Source organism: Sorghum bicolor, chromosome 8 (genome assembly GCF_000003195.3).
Source record: "Sorghum bicolor cultivar BTx623 chromosome 8, Sorghum_bicolor_NCBIv3, whole genome shotgun sequence".
NCBI classification, from domain to species: domain Eukaryota; kingdom Viridiplantae; phylum Streptophyta; class Magnoliopsida; order Poales; family Poaceae; genus Sorghum; species Sorghum bicolor.
Genome location: NC_012877.2, coordinates 31,932,657 through 31,952,430, shown reverse-complemented (window position 1 = coordinate 31,952,430; position 19,774 = coordinate 31,932,657).

The window sequence follows — 19,774 nt, the reverse complement described above, 5'->3', positions numbered from 1 at the left end:
TTTTCTTGCTTTAATTTACTGCACTTTATAAACATGAAAACAAAATAAAAAGAGTGTGTAGATGAGTGTGCTTTAATTTTATCTGTTAAGTGTTAATCTCTAGAAAAAACAAAAAGACCAAAAAGATGCATGATGGAAATAATGAACAGTTGCTCTGTTTGCTTACATTTAAGTACCTAGCTTTTATATTAGAGTTCTTCTAGGAATTACTATAACTGAAATTACTATCTTTGGGAAGCATAAAACTAAAGTCTAGGTAAGCGAAAGGCATGATATAAAGTCTGAGCTACTGTTCATCTTGTTCATACTACACTAGGATCTGGAGATTTATTTTGGAAACTTGCAAATCACATGATGAGTTCCTAGCATACAAAACTACCTACCACAGCCATACTTGCTATAACATCTTTTACTATATTTACATTGAGATTGATCGAGCTGTGTAGACCCTTAGGAGCTTTTCATGTGGTTAAATTAAGATATTCACTTGCACACACCTACTACACCATTCATCACCATTCATTAAAATTGCTAAAAAATATTATCACTCACTGTTCCAAATATTGTTATTCTCTCTCTCTAAAAAGATTCAATGCAGAAGAGGCATGGGTTATGCAAAAATATACGAGGAAATAAAAAGGGGCAAGTGCCCGGAACCTCGAAAAAGAAAAAAAAGAGTGAGACGAGAGGTAAAAATGGACAAGTGTCCGAAGTAGAATTAGGGGTACAAAGATACCCACTTGAGCGGAAAAAATGGACAAGTGTCTGACAGTAGAATTAGGGGTATCTACTACCCACCTGAAAAAAAAGAAGAAGAGAAAAGGATAGCCCATGTTCTCCAAAAGCAAAGATCAAAGAGGAGGAGAGATAGCAATATGAGGAGCAATGAGAACTAAGTTTTATTATCACTTATACATTTTCACCATCACTATCATTTACTCCATCACACATGCACATCTTGATTTAATTATATGCTGAGTTCCTTTGGATCCATAGCTCGATTAGACAACATATGTATGAGCTGTTTTCACTCCTATGAGCTCCACTTAAATATTTCATTAGCTATAGGTAAGTGATATTATGGTAAGGATCCACAAATACCACATATAGAGAGACTTGAGAGATTATTGCTAGGAACTCTGAGTTTTATTTTTGAAAACTTATGAAAAACTCTGGAACAAAGGTGAAGTATAGACATGAGGAATAGTGCTTGACTTAATTATTTTGTCTTTCGATTACTTAAGATTTAAGTGCAGGTACTAAACTCCATAACACTTCACTCTAATCTGGAAGAAATTTTATGCAAAAGCATGTGTGCCTGTCAGGAAAGAAAACATCGAAGCAACTTCTGATTCGTCTAAGTTTAGCTATTTGCTCAGGGACGAGCAAAGGGTAAGCTTGGGGGAGTTTGTTGACGGTCCTTAAGTACTAAAATTAATAATCAAATAAACATGGAAAAGGATCAATATGAAACAAACATCTAGAATTAGGGTTTTATCTGACAGAATTCCACGAGCTTTGGTGTTTATCTATTTCTGCAGGGGGTTATCAGAGAATATGGAGAAAAGGCCCACATGTCATGTTTACAACGAGATAATTATGTGCCGCGCAATTTTCCTCAATCTAGAAGTATCCAGAAGCCACGGGAACGAACGAGAGCACGATCGGGCTCGGGGGCAGGGCGGCCGCCCACCCCCCTTGGGCGCCCACCCAGGGTTGGAACCCAATAGGGACTCTGCTTCGGGACTATGCTCCACCGACCTAAAGGATCAATCTAAACCATACAATCAATGTCGGTTTGATCTGACGGCCCAAATTCACTTGAAGGGACTATAAAACCAAGGCCTACCCCCCTGGAGAAGAGAAGAGAAGAAATCATTATGCAGAGGTAGCCATCAAAGTTAGGGTTTAGAGCTTCTCTCCCATAGAGAATTAGAATTAGCTACTCCCTAATTCTTCAAGTTTAGAGGTTTGATTAGATAGCAATTAGAGAAGTAGAGCACTACGCTCTGGATTCGGATCTTCGGTAATAAAGACTGGTATTATTCATGTCTTTCTCTAATTCTTTGTTCTAATTGCATTATGTCTCTAATTATTATGTTCTTAGTTTGCTCTAGTTCTATATTTGATATAGTTCTAATTGATAATGAGTTTATGTATAAGTTTGCAAAGCGCTTAGCTCTTGACGCGAGGGAGTTAGGTGATAGATCACATGTGAGCGTGGTGCTTAGATGTTATTTATCTGCAAATGTATCCTATTGGCCGGGTCGTCTGGTAGTTCGCGATAGTGACAGCTTCGTTGATTCTTATATAGTCCACCCTCCGTTAATAGGACAGGCAGAACCGGTATTGTGGAGTAAGTCATGCGATGCTCTGATTTACTTTATCAATGTTCCTTATACATGAATGAAGAGTCTTTTATGCTATATATGATCTTGTAGATAACTAGAGTAGATTATGACTTAGTAGTTAGTAGATAACTTAGAATCCATTCTCTAGCTAATCCGACATCACCTACATATGAGGAGTAGTCTATTTTCTAATCGCTGTGTTATCTACCCATGAACTTATAATTCATTATCATTATCTTTATGGTTTACCCCCTGCTAAAGTAAGTGACTGTGTGATGAGTTTCTCATTAGTAATCATGTTCTTGCAAGTTTATCTCTAGTCTATGCCTTGATAGATTTTGCCCCTTACTTTAATTTCATCCCTTGAGCAAAATTATAAATAACGATACCTGGAATACTTATCCTGGTGAAATGCTACAATGAGGTGTTTTATCTGTGCGCTTGTGGATAGAATAGATTATTTTCTAGAGAGCCTTTACATTTATAAATACCTTTGTACACTCTGGCGCCATGCTAGGGATGACAACCTAGTATCTAATTGGTGTTAGCTAGTGTCAACAATGAACTAACCTCAGGGACGATGAAGTTGATGGCCATTTTCCTCGCGAGGAAGAAGGTTGAAGGCTTCGAGATTGGTGGAGAAAAGCCTTTGCTGGAGTTCTTGGAGCTCTTGAACAGCGTCGCCGCTAGAGAGGCAGAGTTGGGGCTGTTGAATGGTATGATGGAGAAGGAGTACCCGAGAAGGAACTATTTGTAGGGCGAAGTGGGCAAGGGTAAATCTGACTTATCACTTTGCCGTGTCTGTGAAATCTGAGGATTCTCAAGAAGATATGGTAACTGTTCACACGGTAATCAAGGGATTGCGCAGGTGATTTGACAGGAAGCGGTCGTGATCTGGGGATATTTTACTGTGCGAGATTTCCTAGTCGGTCCATCGGCAGTGCCTTGTAACGGTAATATTGTCGATGGGCGGATAGAGTGGAGATATCCGTTGGGGAGGATAAGGCATGGGATGTCCTGGTCAGTCCATTGGCAGCTTTCTGTAACGGTAACATTGCCGATGAGCGATTGAAGTGGAGATGTCCGTTTAGGAAGTTGAGGATTTCGAGGAATCTGCGGAGGAATTGGATCGGAGTTGTTCAGATTGAGGCTGTCGGTTACCAAATTGGGAGCATTAATTACAGAAAGGCATCATTACTGCAGAGAATTTTGGAGCATTAATGATTTCATACTCCGAAATTGGGGAGCATGTGTTGATACTGTTTTTGGACACGTATCCAGGATCGGTAGGATGTGGATCGGGAAGACAGGGTAATAGTCATTGATCTATAGGAAAGTTGCCGATGAAGGTGGTTGCCGATGAGGAGACAGTTGAATGTGACTAAGTCCATAGGTGATGATGTGTTTATACGGATGGCCGGTATTGATTGATGCCGATGGGGAGTCTGCCGATGACATGGGAGGAAGACTCGAAGATGGCCGGTTGATCCGTGGTGGTGTCCCAGTTTATCATGGAAGGATGGTTTTATGTTTTCCTTAGTTATTTAAATCATTTTGTACACAGAGTCTGCTTAGATTTGGAATTCGAGTTCTAGTCGTGTCTGGTTGTAGCTCTTTGAGTAGGGTATAAATGTAGACCCTAGGGCATTGTAATACGGGACATCTATCAATCAATCAAACACAAGTTTTTACTCATATTCCAGCATCTACTTTTTGATGATTTCGTCATATTTTGTCTTTTATTACAAGTTCTTAGGAGTTCGTCGAATTAAGCTCAGCGTATTCTCAAGTTCTGCGTGAATACCTCTTGGCCGTGGCATTCGGGCGCATCGCTGTTGTCGGGACCAAAGTATTCGAGTTATCACCTTTGCCGATAGTAAGGTCAAATCGGCTGCATGCCTTAATGTTTAAATCGGGTATTAGCCCTTTGTGTTTGCAGATCAGCTTTTGCATCAACAGTATAAATGTAGACCCTAAGGCCTTGTAATCGATAATAATCAATCAATCAAACACAAGTTTTTACTCATATTCCAGCATCTACTTTTTCAACGACTTCGTCATATTTTCTTTTTCATTACGAGTTCTTAGGAGTTCGTCGACTTAAGCTCGGCGTATTCTCAAGTTCCGCGTGAATACCTCTTGGCCATGGCATCCGGGCGCATCGCTGTTGTCGGGACCAAAGTATTCGTGTTATCACCTTTGCCGATAGTAAGGTCAAATCGGCTGGCACGCCTTAACGTTTGAATCGGGTATTAGCCCTTTGTGTTTGCAGATCCAGCTTTTGCATCAACAGCTGTCATCGGATCCAGAGCCAACTGAGCTATCTGGTCAGAAAACTCCAACTCCTCATCATCACTGGATGGCGCAAGGAATTCCATCGGCAACATAAATACCATGTTAACATCTGCCGATGGCCCTTTCCCCCTAGGATCTGATTGTTGCTGATCCCCAGACTGGCCAGAATTCTCACCCTTGTTTAGCTCTTCTTGTCTCTCGTGCTGCAGTCTCCTTTTCTGTGTCTTAGTCAACCCCTCTGGAGACCATGGGGGAAGTGGCGACTGCCTTGCCGATGGGCGATGACTTTCCCTTGACTCCATCCGATAAGTATTAGCGTCTCTACAAAATATGAATTCATCGGGAACCCGTGCATTGGCCATTTCTTCAAGCTCTTCCTGGTTCCTAGGAAAATATTCAACACGATCACCAAGCCTATCGTGTACACTGAGTCTGCCCCCCAGCAGATCATGAACTGACGCTCTCCCCCTAATCAGTCCATTAAATCACCGATTATCATCGTGATAACGCCGATCGGATCTGTCATACCGATCATAACCATTGTATTCAGGGCAGTCCCTAACAGTGGGTAATTTAATGTTCTGCTCCCAGCAATGGATAAAGAATGGGCAGTTCCAGTGATCCTTGTGCCGATTCCACTGCTGTCGGCATCTTTCTTCTTCCCGACGATAATCTTCTTGCTGGCGCCGATACCGATCCTCACGTTGCTGCCGAGTCTCCCGAGGCCTTCTATGAGTTATCACAATACCAGACCGGGGAGGCCTTCCTGTTGGGTATTTTAAACGCAAACAGAAAAATCCGCAAGCGCACGGATACCGGTGTAGCCTTCACCCGGGAGTATTCCAGAGTATCGATTTTCCACAGGGAACGTGAGTGTACTAATTAAGATCCAAGATCGCCCAAGGATAACTATATAATTATTTTTGGTGGGAAGAGAGGAAGTTTCCTGAGAGTTCTCTAGTTGATCTAAGAATCAAGAATTACTTCAAGATTATCTATATCGGGACATCAGAGCACTAACCACAGAAAGAGATGAGAAGGGGGCTAGGAAGGTCTGACTACGGTCCTACAAACACCGATCCGAACGTGGTGGAATACGTCGACCGTTAGGGCTGTCACTACCCTAAGGCTACCACAACAATCCGCAGGATTGGGTGCAATTCCAGGTAATTGCAAGACTAAACACCACGTCTAATCTATTAATTACTAATCTAATGTTTCAAAGATTAGAGCACTTGATGCAAGCGGGAATCTAATAAATAACTTGAATGTAAATAAAAGTAATTAAAGAACTCAGGAATTATGAATTGAAGAACCTGAAGAACGATGAAGAACGAACCAGATGTTGCAAAAGTACTATGTTGAGGAAGATCCGACAGATCCGGCTCCTCCTTCTCCGCTCTCCTCTTCTCTCTCCCTATTTTCTAGATTACATCTAGAACTAACTAGAACTAGAACTAGAGGAACTAGAACTAGAACTAGATGAACTAGAACTAGATCTAGATGAACTAGAGGTAGAACTAGAAGAACTAGAGGGATCCTCTCTACTTGGATGAAGAATTGAAACCCTAACTTTGATTCTGTAGAAGAGGTATGACCTCCAGGGGCCAGGGGGCCTTGCTTATATAGTCTTTTCAGATGAATCTGGGCCGTCGGATCAAACCGACATTGATCGTGTGGTTTTCCTTGAAGTATTAGGTCGGTGGAGCATGATCCGTGAAACGTGTCCTGATTGGGCACTATAGCTGGGCGGGCGCCCAGGAGAGTTGGGCGGGCGCCCTGCCTCCGAGCCCGATTTCCTTCCCGTTCGTTCCCGTGGTTTCTGGAGTCTTCTAGATGATAGAAAATTGCGCGGCACGTTAACATCTCTTTGTAAACCCGACGTGTGGGCCTTTCTTCCATAATTCCTGATAACCCCCTGCAGAAATAGACAAACACCAAAACTTGTGGAATTCTGTCAGATAAAACCCTAAGTCTAGGTGTTGGTTGCATTTGGATCCTTTTCCATGATTAGTTGATGGTTAAATATGAGCATTAAGGACCGTCAACACTTCCCGAGTTAGTTCCCTCTTGGATCAAGCCTTTTCCTTTGGCATCGGCAGCAGTAATTTGATGCTGAGGATCTACCGATGCACTCCTTTCAGCTGCTTCTGACGTCAAGACCTTGGTCTTTCCCTTAGCATCCAACATATTTGTTGGGAAAGGGTGTTGATCGATCTTCATCAGCTTCTGAGCTTTGGAACTATCAAATTTGATTCTCCCAGATTCAATAGCCGATTGCAGCTGTTGCCTAAAAACTTTGCACTCATTTGTGCTGTGAGAGGTTGCATTATGCCACTTGCAGTATTTCATCTTCTTTAATTCTTCGGCCGATGGAATAACATGATTAGGTGACAATTTGATTTGCCCTTCCTGAAGTAGAAAGTCAAATATCCTATCAGCTTTAGTAATGTCAAATGCAAATTTCTCTGGCTCTTTATGCCCAAAAGGGCAAGACATCGGCTTCTTATTTTTCACCCACTCTGCCAAGCCGATGACTGGCTCTTCATCAGAATCTAAGCTTGCTGCCTCATCAACAAATGACACCTTTTTGTTCCAAGCCCTCTTAGGTTCAAAGGGTTTGATATCCTGATCGGAAATCCTTTAGACCAATTGACTCAGGCTCTCGAACTCTTGAAAATCATATTTGTCCCTGATATGTGGCAACAAACCCTAGAAAGCCAAATTGGCTAGCTGCCGATCATCCAAAACCAGACTACAGCATTTATTCTTGACTTGCTGCAACCTCTGCACAAAACTTTCAACCGATTCATCATTGTGTTGTTTCAATCTGACCAAATTAGTAATCTTCTTCTCATGGACTCCAGAAAAGAAGTATTTGTGGAATTGCTTCTCCAGATCGGACCAAGTAATCACTGAGTTAGGAGGTAACAAAATAAACCAAGTGAAAGCCGATCCAGATAAAGATGATGAGAACAAACGAACCCTTAACTCATCTCTGTTAGCAGCTTCTCCACACTGGATGATAAACCTATTGACATGCTCCATGGTCGATGTATCATCCTGCCCAGAAAACTTGGTGAAATCTGGTACCTTGTACCGATTTGGAAGTGGAGTTAAATCATATGCAGGAGGATACGGTGTCCGATAAGAGTAAGTGTTGACTTTGGGTTTTATCCCAAATTGGTCTCTCATTACTTCAGCTATCTTATCAGCCCAATAAGCATCGGCATCTTGCCGATGAGGCGGTTGTAGAACTGGCACCTGCTGGTAAGCTTCCACGTGTCGCTGAGGCGCACGATCTGCATGGAACATGGGATTAACCATCTGACCACAAATCTGCTGACCCAGATTCATCGGCTGGTTGATCAATCCTTGATTCTGAAATCTAGACTGGACCTATCCTTGTTGAAATCCAACAGCCTGATGACTTGCTGCCCAGGCCATCCACTATGAGCATTCATCGGCATAGGTCCAACCGATGACTGGTAATTGGGCATCATCATTGAGTTGACGTACCCTTGCTGTGTCATAAACCTCTATTGCGTCGGCATTGAATCTGCTGATGCATTAGGCATCTGAAATGTTGGAGCTTGAGAATTCCCAGTGTAAGGTCTTGTAGTAGTAGTTGTAGTGTACTGGGGACTCTGTTTCATCGGCATATTTGGAGGTGCCGATGCCATAGGAGCCTTGCCTCTCATGTCAGCCGTTTGAGATGTCCCCAGCGTCTTCAACATCATCTAAGGGGCCATACCAGAACCCCACCAGTTAGGAGGAACAGATTCCGACATTGCCGATGCCAATAGATCTGTGGCAAGCTTGATTTGCTAATTTGAAGTTGATGGATTGGTTGTCATCGGCGTGGATTGCACATTAGTGAGCCCTAGTGTGCTTGGACGAGTAGTAGTTTCTGTACCCGCAGCGGCCGTAGTAGCCGGTGGAGCTGTGACAACTGGTGATCCTGGCTGATGATAGACAGGGCCCATATAGTTTGGTGGCAATTGTCCCGCTTTGAAAGTTCTAGCCACGGCGTTGAAAACCGTATTGGACAGCACACCAACTTGATTGATCAAGGCACAATTAATAGCACTATCAACCATGTCTTGAAGTTTACCAGGATTGGCTTCAAAAGTAACCTACCGAGGTGCCGGCAGTGCATCTTTCTGGATCACCTCACCACTCCTGTTGATGCTGAAAGACTTCAAACATTGCTGCTTGTAGTCCTCCATGGCTTTTGCAATAGCTTGCTTCTGCTCATCTCTGAGATTGGCTTCCGTCACGGGGATGACGTTCTCCAAGTCAAACTCAGTAGTCGACATGTCGATCTTGATCTTGAATCTGTCCCACTGGGCGTGCCAAAAGATGTGTTGGTGCAAAAGCTGATCTGCAAACACAAAGGGCTAATAACCGATTCAAACGTTAAGGCGTGCCAGCCGATTTGACCTTACTATTGGCAAAGGTGATAACTCGAATACTTTGGTCCCGACAACAGCGATGCGCTCAGATGTCACAGTCAAGAGGTATAAAAACGGAACTCGAGAATACGCCGAGCTTAAGTCGACGAATTCCTAAGAACTCGTAGTAAAAAGGAAAATATGACAAAGTCGTCGAAAAAGTAGATGCTTGAATATGAGTAAAAACTTGTGTTTGATTAATAGATAGATATCTCATTACAAGGCCCTAGGGTCTATATTTATACCCTGCTCAAAGAGCCACAATCAGACATGACTAGGACTCGTATTCCAAATTAAACAGAATCCATATACAAAACGAATTTAAATAACTAAGGAAAACATAAAACTACCCCCTTGTAACCGACCGGGACACCGCCACAGATCAATCGACAACCTCCATGCTTTCCTTCAGAGTCATCGGCAGTCTTCCTGTTATGGCCATCGGCAAACACCAATATTGACCATCGGCAAGAACACGTCACCACCTCTGGACTTAGTCATATTCAATTGTCTCTTCATCGGCAACTATCCTCATCGGCAACTCTTCTGCAGACTAGTTATCGTTGCTCCACCTGCCGATCTTTACTCTACTGGTCCCTGGGTACGTGTCCAAAAACGGTGTCAACAGTAACAATTTGCACAAGAAGGACATAGCTCATTCATCATAGAGAGATGATCCATGGAAGGAGACAAAGTACATAAACAAGATACACAGCCACTACGAATGGGAAGCTTCCACAAGGTGAGATGGTACCATCACTCTTCAATTAAGGTAACATCTTAAGATATATGACTATCACTTTTATAAGCTTCTCCTTGGTTCTGGCATTCACATAAATGAAGAGACAAACATGTATGATTTATATCTCCAAATTAACCAACCCAACTGATTCAGCATGTTTAGTCCCTTAATCTTTGTTCCTAGTACTACCTCCATGATCCCACACTCCTAATCATATGAGCTAGACTGTTGCACATTCAATCTTCAGGAAGATATAAAGAAAAAGACATATACATAGATAGATTATCATTCTATAAGGTTGAGCGATCTGATCTGACAAATGTTTTAAATGCTACACTCATGAACTTATCACCCATCAACTTTGTCTTGCTACCAATGCTTAAGGATAGAGAAGAATAAATATACTTTTGGTTCTGTTGGTGTTTTCCACCAACAGGACCCATGCACTTGATCTTTGCCTTGTCTCTATGGGCAGGACACATTTTGAGAAACATAGAGGTTTTTTTAACTCCCAGACTCTACTAAGTGAAGGACCTGGATCTACGAGCACAAACACACTGAGCAAGATGCTGCCAACGCCGCACTTCGAACTGCTGGGCAAACGAAGAACATGGGTGAATCAAGAGGTGCAAACGTCAAGGTCCGCGCCTGAATCAAATGACGCACCTAAAGAATGAACACGATGAGAAGTCTTGTTTAGAAGACTTAAAACATTGAACCCTCGCCGAAAGGTAAAATCATTAGTTATCCATATTTAGCCTTTCTGCATTCGCTTTTTCCTTAAATTATTTACTTTCGTTAAATAGCTTGTTAGTTAGTTATGCTATCTTGAATAGAAATTAGAAATGTTAAAAATATTAAGCCCCATGTGAGTATGCTCATGGCATAAAACCCATAAGTACATTCACTGTGGTGGCGTAAAAATGAAATAAATATATTCCTGTCCTATAAAAATGATAATATAAAAAATAAATTTATGATCCTACCAAAGAGTGTAACATTTATTGAGGAGGCTCAACATGATAAAGGCTAGATATTTATGCTAACACTTAACCAGTTCCACAAAGCTTTGTTGTCTATTTGAGCTCCACGGAATTCAAGGATCAAAGAAGACTAGCAGACGAAGGACATCCTAATCGCTCTCAGGGTGCTGCCAACATTCAAATACACCTCCACCACCTGCTAGCTACATCAGAAGAAATTACGTTAAAATCCAGCTAGGGGGAGAGCACACCCATTTATCTAGCTAAGTATTCTACTCATGTTTATACTTTACTCAAATAACAAAAAAAGATACATAATCATAAAAACCCAAATAAAGATTTTTATGCTTATATATATATATATATATATCTTTGCTTAGTTTGCTAAATAAATAAATAAAGTTTGCTATGAACCCTCATGATAAGCTCTCATATGGAAATGATGAATAGTTGCTCTGCCATGACTAGTTCTCAAAATTGAAATTTCTATCAAGTTTAGGCATGACTATTATTAATTAAGATTTGCTCTAAACCTGAACTTGTGGGAAGAGTACTTGATCTAAAGTCTAAGTCGTTAGCGGATACGATATGGGAAGGTTGAGCTGCTGTTTATCTGTTCCTAGAGATGCTAGAATTCTGGAGAATTTTATCTTTGAAAATCTTTAAAATGTTGCATGATGAGTTCCTGTATGATGAGAATTTAAATTCCTACCGCAGCCATATATACATGCTTGCTAGACTTTGAGCCACACATTTACTTTTTACTGCTTATGAGCATTAAGTGTGGTCAAGCTGTGTAGACCCTTTGGAGCTTGTCATGTGGTTAAAATCAAGATTCACTCGCACATTCACTCACACATGCTGCTTCTACTCCGGAAGTACGCATCCATATATATCCACCCATTTCCATCTCCAGAACCACCCAAAAATAATCTACTCCTAGTCCGGGAGAGAATAGCCAAAAACATTCTCCTATTTCTGTTTTTCCCTGTGAAATAAATGCTTAAGTTATTTTGGTTACTACCACTTGCTACATTATTTAAAGAGGTGAGTGCTCTAAAAAAAGAGAAGATACGAGGAAATAAAAAGGGGCAAGTGCCTGGAACCTCGAAATAAAAGAAAAAGTGAGACAAGAGGTAAAAATGGACAAGTGTCCGACAGTAGAATTAGGGGTACAAGATACCCACCTGAGAGAAAAGGAAAAGAAAATATAGAGCATCTCATTCTCCTCAAAAAGTTTAAAAAAAGCAAGAAAGGTATGTATCCCTCAAAAGAGCACAAGTAGAATTAGACTTTCACCATTGTTATCACCATCATCACCATACACCATTCATTCGCCACACATGCACATCTTGATTTGACTTATTGACTTGTTTCTCTAGATCCATGGTTTGACTATGCAATAAATGTCTTATAAGTATGTATTAGCTGTCTCCCATCTATGAGCTCCAGATATCAAAACCTTATTAGAGTATGGTGAGAGAGAAGGCAATACCACTATGCCTCATACCAAAAATACCACATACTCGAGACAAGGCATACACCATTACTGCCTTGGTAAGGATCTAGAAATACCACAAAAGAGAGACTAGAGAGAGTCATACAAGGAATCTCTGAATTTTATTTGAAAATCTACAAAAACTCCAGAGCTATAGTTGATCAAGAATAAGAGACATGGCGTTTAACTAGACCGTTCTATCTTTTAACTGCTCAAGACACAAGTGATGGTTGCAAGCTTAGCCATGCTTTAATCGGTAGAAGACGGGTGATATCCTGTCACCTGCGCGAAATAGGGTTGTGTCGGATCACGACTAGCTATATGTGCTATCGTGGGAAAGAACCTGATTAAAATGACTTAAGCCGGGTGGAGTTTTCAAGGTCGTAGTAACTCCGTCTGTGGCAGCTAAGGATCGATCATTGTACGTCCTCTTGTCATGTTGAACGCATGCCTGACAATTAGTTGGCCGGATAACTTGTTCCGATCGCGAAGCCTAGTAGTATGACTCAGGCCGGAAGACCGACAAGTATAAAGTGCGCACTACCGGAGGAAGTGCGGTGTGCAGGGGACCATTGGCGTAAGACCAAAGGTAGGTGATTTAAAAGTCCTGACCTCCCTGGCAGAATGGTAGCCTCTTGACGGTCCTTAATGCTCACATTTAACCATCAACTAATCATGGAAAAGGACTTATATGCATCAAACACCTAGACTTAGGGTTTTATCTGACAGAATTCCACGAGTTTTGGTGTTTGTCTATTTCTACAGGGGGTTATCAGGAAATACAGAAGAAAGGCCCACACATCGGGTTTACATAGAGGTATTAACGTGCTGTGCAATTTTCTATCATTTAGAAGACTCCAGAAGCCACGGGGACAAAGCGGAAGCCGAGAGGGCTCAGGGACAGGGCGCCCGCCCTAGTCCTTAGGGCGCCCGCCCTCCTATTCTACCCAGTTAGGGTACAACTCGGGGATCATGCTCCACCGACCTAAAGGATCAAGGATAATCGTTCAATCAATGTCGGTTTGATCCAACGGCTCAGATTCATGTGAAAAGACTATATGAGCAAGGCCCCCTGGCCCCTGGAGAGCATACCTCTTCTACAGAATCAAAGCTAGGGTTTCAATTCTTCATCCAAGTAGAGAGGATCCCTCTAGTTCATCTAGTTCTAGTTCTAGTTCCTCTAGTTCTAGTACATCTAGTTCTAGTTCATCTAGTTCTAGTTCTAGTTCGTTCTAGTTGTAATCTAGAAAATAGGGAGAGAGAAGAGGAGAGCGGAGGAGGAGGAGCCGGATCTATCAGACCTTCCTCAACATTATACTTTTGCAGCAACTGGTTCGTTCTTCATGGTTCTTCAAGTTTTTCAATTCATAATTCCTAAGTTCTTTAATTACTTTTATTTACATTCAAGTTATTTATTGGACTCCCGCTTGCATCAAGTGCTCTAGTCTTTATAACGCTAGAGTAGTAATTAATAGATTAGACGTGGTGTTTAGTCTTGCAATTACCTGGAATTGCACCCAATCCTGCGGATTATTGTGGTAGCCCTAGGGTAGTGATAGCCCTATCGGTCGATGTATTCCACCTCGTTCAGATCGGTGTTTGTAGGACTGTAGTCAGAGCTTCCTAGCCCCCTTCTCATCTCTTTCTATGGTTAGTGTTCTGATGTCCCAAAATAGATAATCTTGAAGTAATTCTTGATTCTTAGATCAACTAGAGAACTCTTAGAAAACTTCCTCTCTTCCCACCAAAAAATAATTATATAGTTATCCTTGGGCGATCTTGATTCTTAATTAGCACACTCATGTTCCCTGTGGAAATTCGATACTCTGGAATACTCCCGGGTGAAGGCTACATCAGTATCCGTGCGCTTGCAGATTTTTCTGTTTGCGTTTAAAATACCCAACATAGCCCTAGGAGTGCGGCGCTGATCGGAGCCGCGATTCCTGAGTCGTACCAAAGGTGACCCGCTTGCTCTCCGACGGGGGATGCTTGGGTGAGTGTTAGGAATAACCCTCCAGCTGGATAAGAATTGATTCGAATCGCCGTCTCTCCCGGATAGTGAGAACTTGACAGAGCAGCGGCAAACGTAGCATTCACTAAGTACAATGGTTCTTGATAATGATGTTGATGATAGCAAGGAGAAACATTTGATGAACTTGATATGGTTATTATTGTTTGATATAATCAAGTGAAGTGTTTAGTCTAGGTGCTAATCTAGTGGTAGGCTAATGATGATTAATATGATGCTTTTACAAATGTTGTAGTATCCACTTAAGCTTTTGGCAAATGTTGAGTCAAGCCAGCTACACTTTATACTCAGCCTTGCATGATCCTTGGTGTCTTTTATGTTTGACTAGACGGGTAAGTCTAGCTGAGTACATCCTCGTACCCAGGGTTTATTCCCACCTGTTGCAGATGATGTCTTTTATGATGGCTTCTGCAAGACCTGTCTCCATCCCGCTGGGGATGAGGACTAAACCGTTGGGCCCGGTTCTCTAACGACCTCGTACCTTGATGCTTTTGGTGGATGTGATGAGACTCTGGCATTAATATGAACTTATGAAACGTGTGTGTAACTATTTTGCTTCCGCTACTACGAAACTTGGGTTGTATTAACTAACTCTGATGTGGTGCCGCTTCGTCGGCAATGAATGACTATATAACATTCGATGTATTATGTTGAACTATTACGATCTTGGTTTGTTGCAAGTTGGTTTGAAGTCCTTCATGATTTTAGTTGATAACCGGGATTATATGGGCTCAAGTCTAGGAACTTGGTTGCTAGATCGATCGTTTCTACACTTGAACTCTTATAATTTGGTCGGTTCTGTGACAGTATCCATGACATATATTACGAGTTCAGTGAATATCCATTATAGACAAACTTGTATTGATTAAGAATTATGTGAATTGTTTGTGAAACTGTTTTACTTGTATGGTTATTCTAAAAGTTATCCCTGATCAGAGTTCATGTAAGTATATACATGAACATTAGATTAGCACATGTATTAGTTGATGACTTTGTTTCACAAGTCATGGACATAGAGATGTCAAACTAATAATGTGGGCACATATATGACATGGGGCTGGACTGACCCAACATGAGATGTTCTTATAATCTCTTTATACATCATGTATGTTATGTCCTTAGACCTGAGATTCTCGTATGTTCTCAAGATGTGAAACGACCTACTTAGGGACTATTAAACGCTACTCCGTTACAGGGTAGTTATAAAGGTGATATTTGGGTTTGTCGGGGAACATGCTGTGAGACATAGATGATCAAGATGGAACTTGCCCCTCTCTATGTGAGAGAGATATCACTGGATCACTCATGTGATTGGATCAACAAATGTATGGTCGTGTTTGGGTTAGGTGTAACCCACGAGTTGGACCAAATATCGTGTGGCAAGGGAATAACATGTATATGTATGTAGTAGTTCGTCTGATATGATCTCTGCGTACATATAGGAGTTGTCACACCTTGCTAGAGGCCGTTGTCAACTATTGGGCGAGTAGGAGTACTCGGCCCATGTCTATATGCACGTGAACCCATAGGGTCGCACGCTTAAGGGGCTGGAAACCTAATTCGGGTTGGACCCAAATTAGACAAGGCTTAGGGTTTCTAATTGGGCCCCCGACTCGGGGCTAATTGGAGGACGCCTATATAAGAGAGGGAGGGGGCACGGCCAGGGTTAATCCCACGCCATCAGGCAGCCGCCGCCGCTCACCCACGCTCGTGCCTTTTTCTCCTCGCGGACCTAGCAGTCCGGAGGCGCAACGCTTCTTCCCTGCACGTGTGGGATACCTCGGAGGTGCTGCATCTGGAGCATAAGGACGAACCGCGGGAGAGGGATTGGTGTGGTGGACGACCATGCAACTGCACGGCACTGCTACTACGCGCACAACTACACCGAGTCGCTTCCACTGCATCTGCGTGTCTAGTGGTAATCCCATGATCTATAACTTGCAGTTGATCCTTGTTTATGATGTTGAAATTTTTGTTTCCTAGCTAGCGTAGTGTCCTCATAATCATTCACATATATCTGTCATTCCTCACTAGGAATGCGCACAAACATGCCTTTCCATCCATAAAAATGTTTTACCCCTACACTGGGAGAAAACACAAAAAGAGTCTTAGTACGAATAATTGCTCTAAGTTATTTAAAAAGTCTTTCTCAACATTTTCTGGTTATATAAGGAGGTATGAGGCTATGCAAAATAAAAGTATTGAAAAAGAAAAAGAAAAGAAAGAAGAGAAAAAGGACAAATGTTGATAGGTACTGATATGAATCGATACGAGGGTGGCCCGATCTTCACGACAATAGATCAAAAGAACAAGGATAACTTGCTGCAAACAATAGATAACTAGCTTTATACCTAACAAAGGTTGGATGCAACCAAGCGATAGGGAGAGAAGCACCAAAACCGTGAAGACTTCGACTCCATCTCTGAACAATCGTAGAACCACAATCCAAAACTAATCCACACAATACGGCGTAGCTGAACGGAAGCCGTAGAGCACGAAATAGGGGAACCCAGAGGATTCACTTCACAAGTCCAAGAAGAATAAGGAAGAACAAAGGTTGAGTAAGGCACACAGCAGCGTGGCTACAATATCATGTAGTTTATCAAATGATCAAAGGTTCCTAATAGCTTAGAGGTAGGGAATATTTATACTAGGAACAATTCTCCTAGATAGGTATGAAAACAAAATAGAGTTTCTGGGGGAAGGAATGTGAATGGTCCCCTTGGAATGGATTCCCGAACTGGCTTCGCATGACTATTGACCTCCAAAGCAGTTTCCAATAAACTGGCCATAACTTTTTATTGGGAAGTCGAAATGACAAACCGATTCTCGAGTGTGAAACTAGACCCAACGGGCCTTCCAGCAATGTATGCCATCCAGTATGAAATATTGAAGACTGATACAGTTTTACTCCGCAATTTATACCAACATTCTGTCACGATAGACTGTTGACCTTCTGAGCAGTCTATACTAATTCTTGTCTGCAGGGAATATGGAGTATCCAAACTGGTCACCACTAAATTCATTGGAAATTAGACTCGACAAGCTTTCCAACAAGTCCTCATGGGCCTTCATAGTTTTTGTGGGTAAAAAGTTATGAAGATTTCTTTGCACTGGTCCGTTTTGCTAGTGTCTTCTGGGACTTGCACTGGTCCGTTCTTCAGGGTCCAATTCATCCTTCTCTTCTTCTATATACCTAAGTATAATCAAGGTACAATACTTAGGTAGTATATAATTCTCATTAATGTTAAAATGAATCTCACAAAGTAGTGCGTGGACCTCTTGTTGTAGCTTCTTTGCACGACTACGTGTGTTGACACCGTTTTTGGACACGTACACAGGATCGATAGAGTGTAGATCGGCAAGATAGGGCAACAGTAACTGGTCTGCAGGAGAGTTGCCAATGAGGGTGGTTGCCGATGAAGGGACAGCTAAATGTGAGTAAGTCTAACCTGTGTCGATGGCTACGATGAGGGGTCTACCGATGATTCGGAAGAAGAACATGATGGTTGCCGATTGGCCTGTGGTGGTGTCCCAGTTTGTCACGGGAGCATAGTTTTATGTTTTCCTTAGTTATTTAAATTGTTTTGTATACAGATTCTGTTTAATTTGGAATTCGAGTTCTAGTCGTGTCTGATTGTAGCTCTTTGAGCAGAGTATGAATGTAGACCCTAGGGCCTTGTAATAAAAAAACAATCAATCAATCAAACACAAGTTTTTACTCATATCCCAACATCTACTTTTTCGACGATTTCGTCATATTTTCCTTTTTATTACGAGTTCTTAGGAGTTCATCGACTTAAGCTCGGCGTATTCTCGAGTTCCGCGTGAATACCTCTTGGCCGTGGCATCCGGGCGCATCGCTGTTGTCGGGACCAAAGTATTCGAGTTATCACCTTTGCCGATAGTAAGGTCAAATCGGCTGGCACGCCTTAACGTTTGAATCGGGTATTAGCCCTTTGTATTTGCAGATCCTGCTTTTGCATCAACACATCTTTTGGCACGCCCAGTGGGACTAGATTCAAGATCAAGATCAACATGTCGACTACCGAGTTCGACTTGGAGAACGTCATCCCTGTGACAGAAGCTAGCCTCAAAGATGAGCAGAAGCAAGCTATTGCGAAGGCTATGGAGGATTACAAGCAACAATGTCTCAAGGCCTTCAGCATAAACAGGAGCGGCGAAGTGATCCAGAAGGAAGTGCTGCCGATAACTCGGCAGGTTACTTTTGAAGCCAATCCTGGTAAACTTCAAGACATGGTTGATAATGCTATTAACCGTGCCTTGATCAATCAAGCTGGTGTGTTGTCCAATATGGTTTTCAATGTCGTGGCTAGAACTTTCAAAGAAGGACAATTGCCACCAAATTATGTGGGCCGTTCTCATCATCAGCCAGGGTCACCGGTGGTCACAGCTCCGTCGGCTGCTATAGCCGCTGAGGGTATAGAAACTACTGTTCCTCCAAGCATGTTAGGAGTCACTAATGCACAATCTACGCCAATGACGTCCAATACATCGACTTCGGATGGGCAGATCAAGCTTGCTACAGATCTACTGGCATCGGCAATGTCGGGATCGGTCCCACCTCCTATCTGGTGGGGTTATGGTATGCCTCCAGCGTTGACATTGAAGACACCTAGCGTATCTCAGACGGCTGATATGAGAGGCAAGGCTCCTATGGCATCGACACCTCCAAATATGCTGATGAATCAGAGTCCCCAGTATACTACATCCACTACTGCAAGGCCTTACACTGGGAATTCTCAAGCTCCAACGTTCCAGATGCCTAATGCATTGGCAGATTCAATGCTGACGCAACAGAGGTTTATGACTCAGCCAGGGTATGTCAATTCAATGATGATGCCCAATTACCAGTCTTCGGCAGGTCCTACGTCGGTGAATGCTAATAGTGGGTGGCTTGAGCAGCAAGTTTTTCCACAAATGCCCCAACCGAATCATCAGGCTACAGGGTTTCAACAAGGCCAGATCTACCCCGGGTTCCAGAATCAGGGGTTGCCCAACCAGCCAATGAATCTTGGGCAGCAGATTGGCAGACAACAAATTGGTGGTCAGCAGTTTGGTGGTCAGCAGGTTGGTGGCCAGATGATTAAGCCAATGTTCCATGTAGATCGCGCACCACATAGACACATGGAAGCATATCAGCAGATTCCAGATCCGCAACCGCCTCATCGGCAAGATGCCGATGCTTATTGGGCCGACAAGATTGCTGAAGTAATGAGAGACCAATTTGGGATAAGACCCAAAGTCAACACTTACTCTTATTGGACACTGTATCCTCCTGCATATGATTTAATCCTGCTTCCAAATTGGTACAAAGTGCCGGACTTTACTAAGTTTTATGGGCAGGATGATACATCGACCATGGAGCATGTCAACAGTTTCATCATTCAGTGTGGAGAAG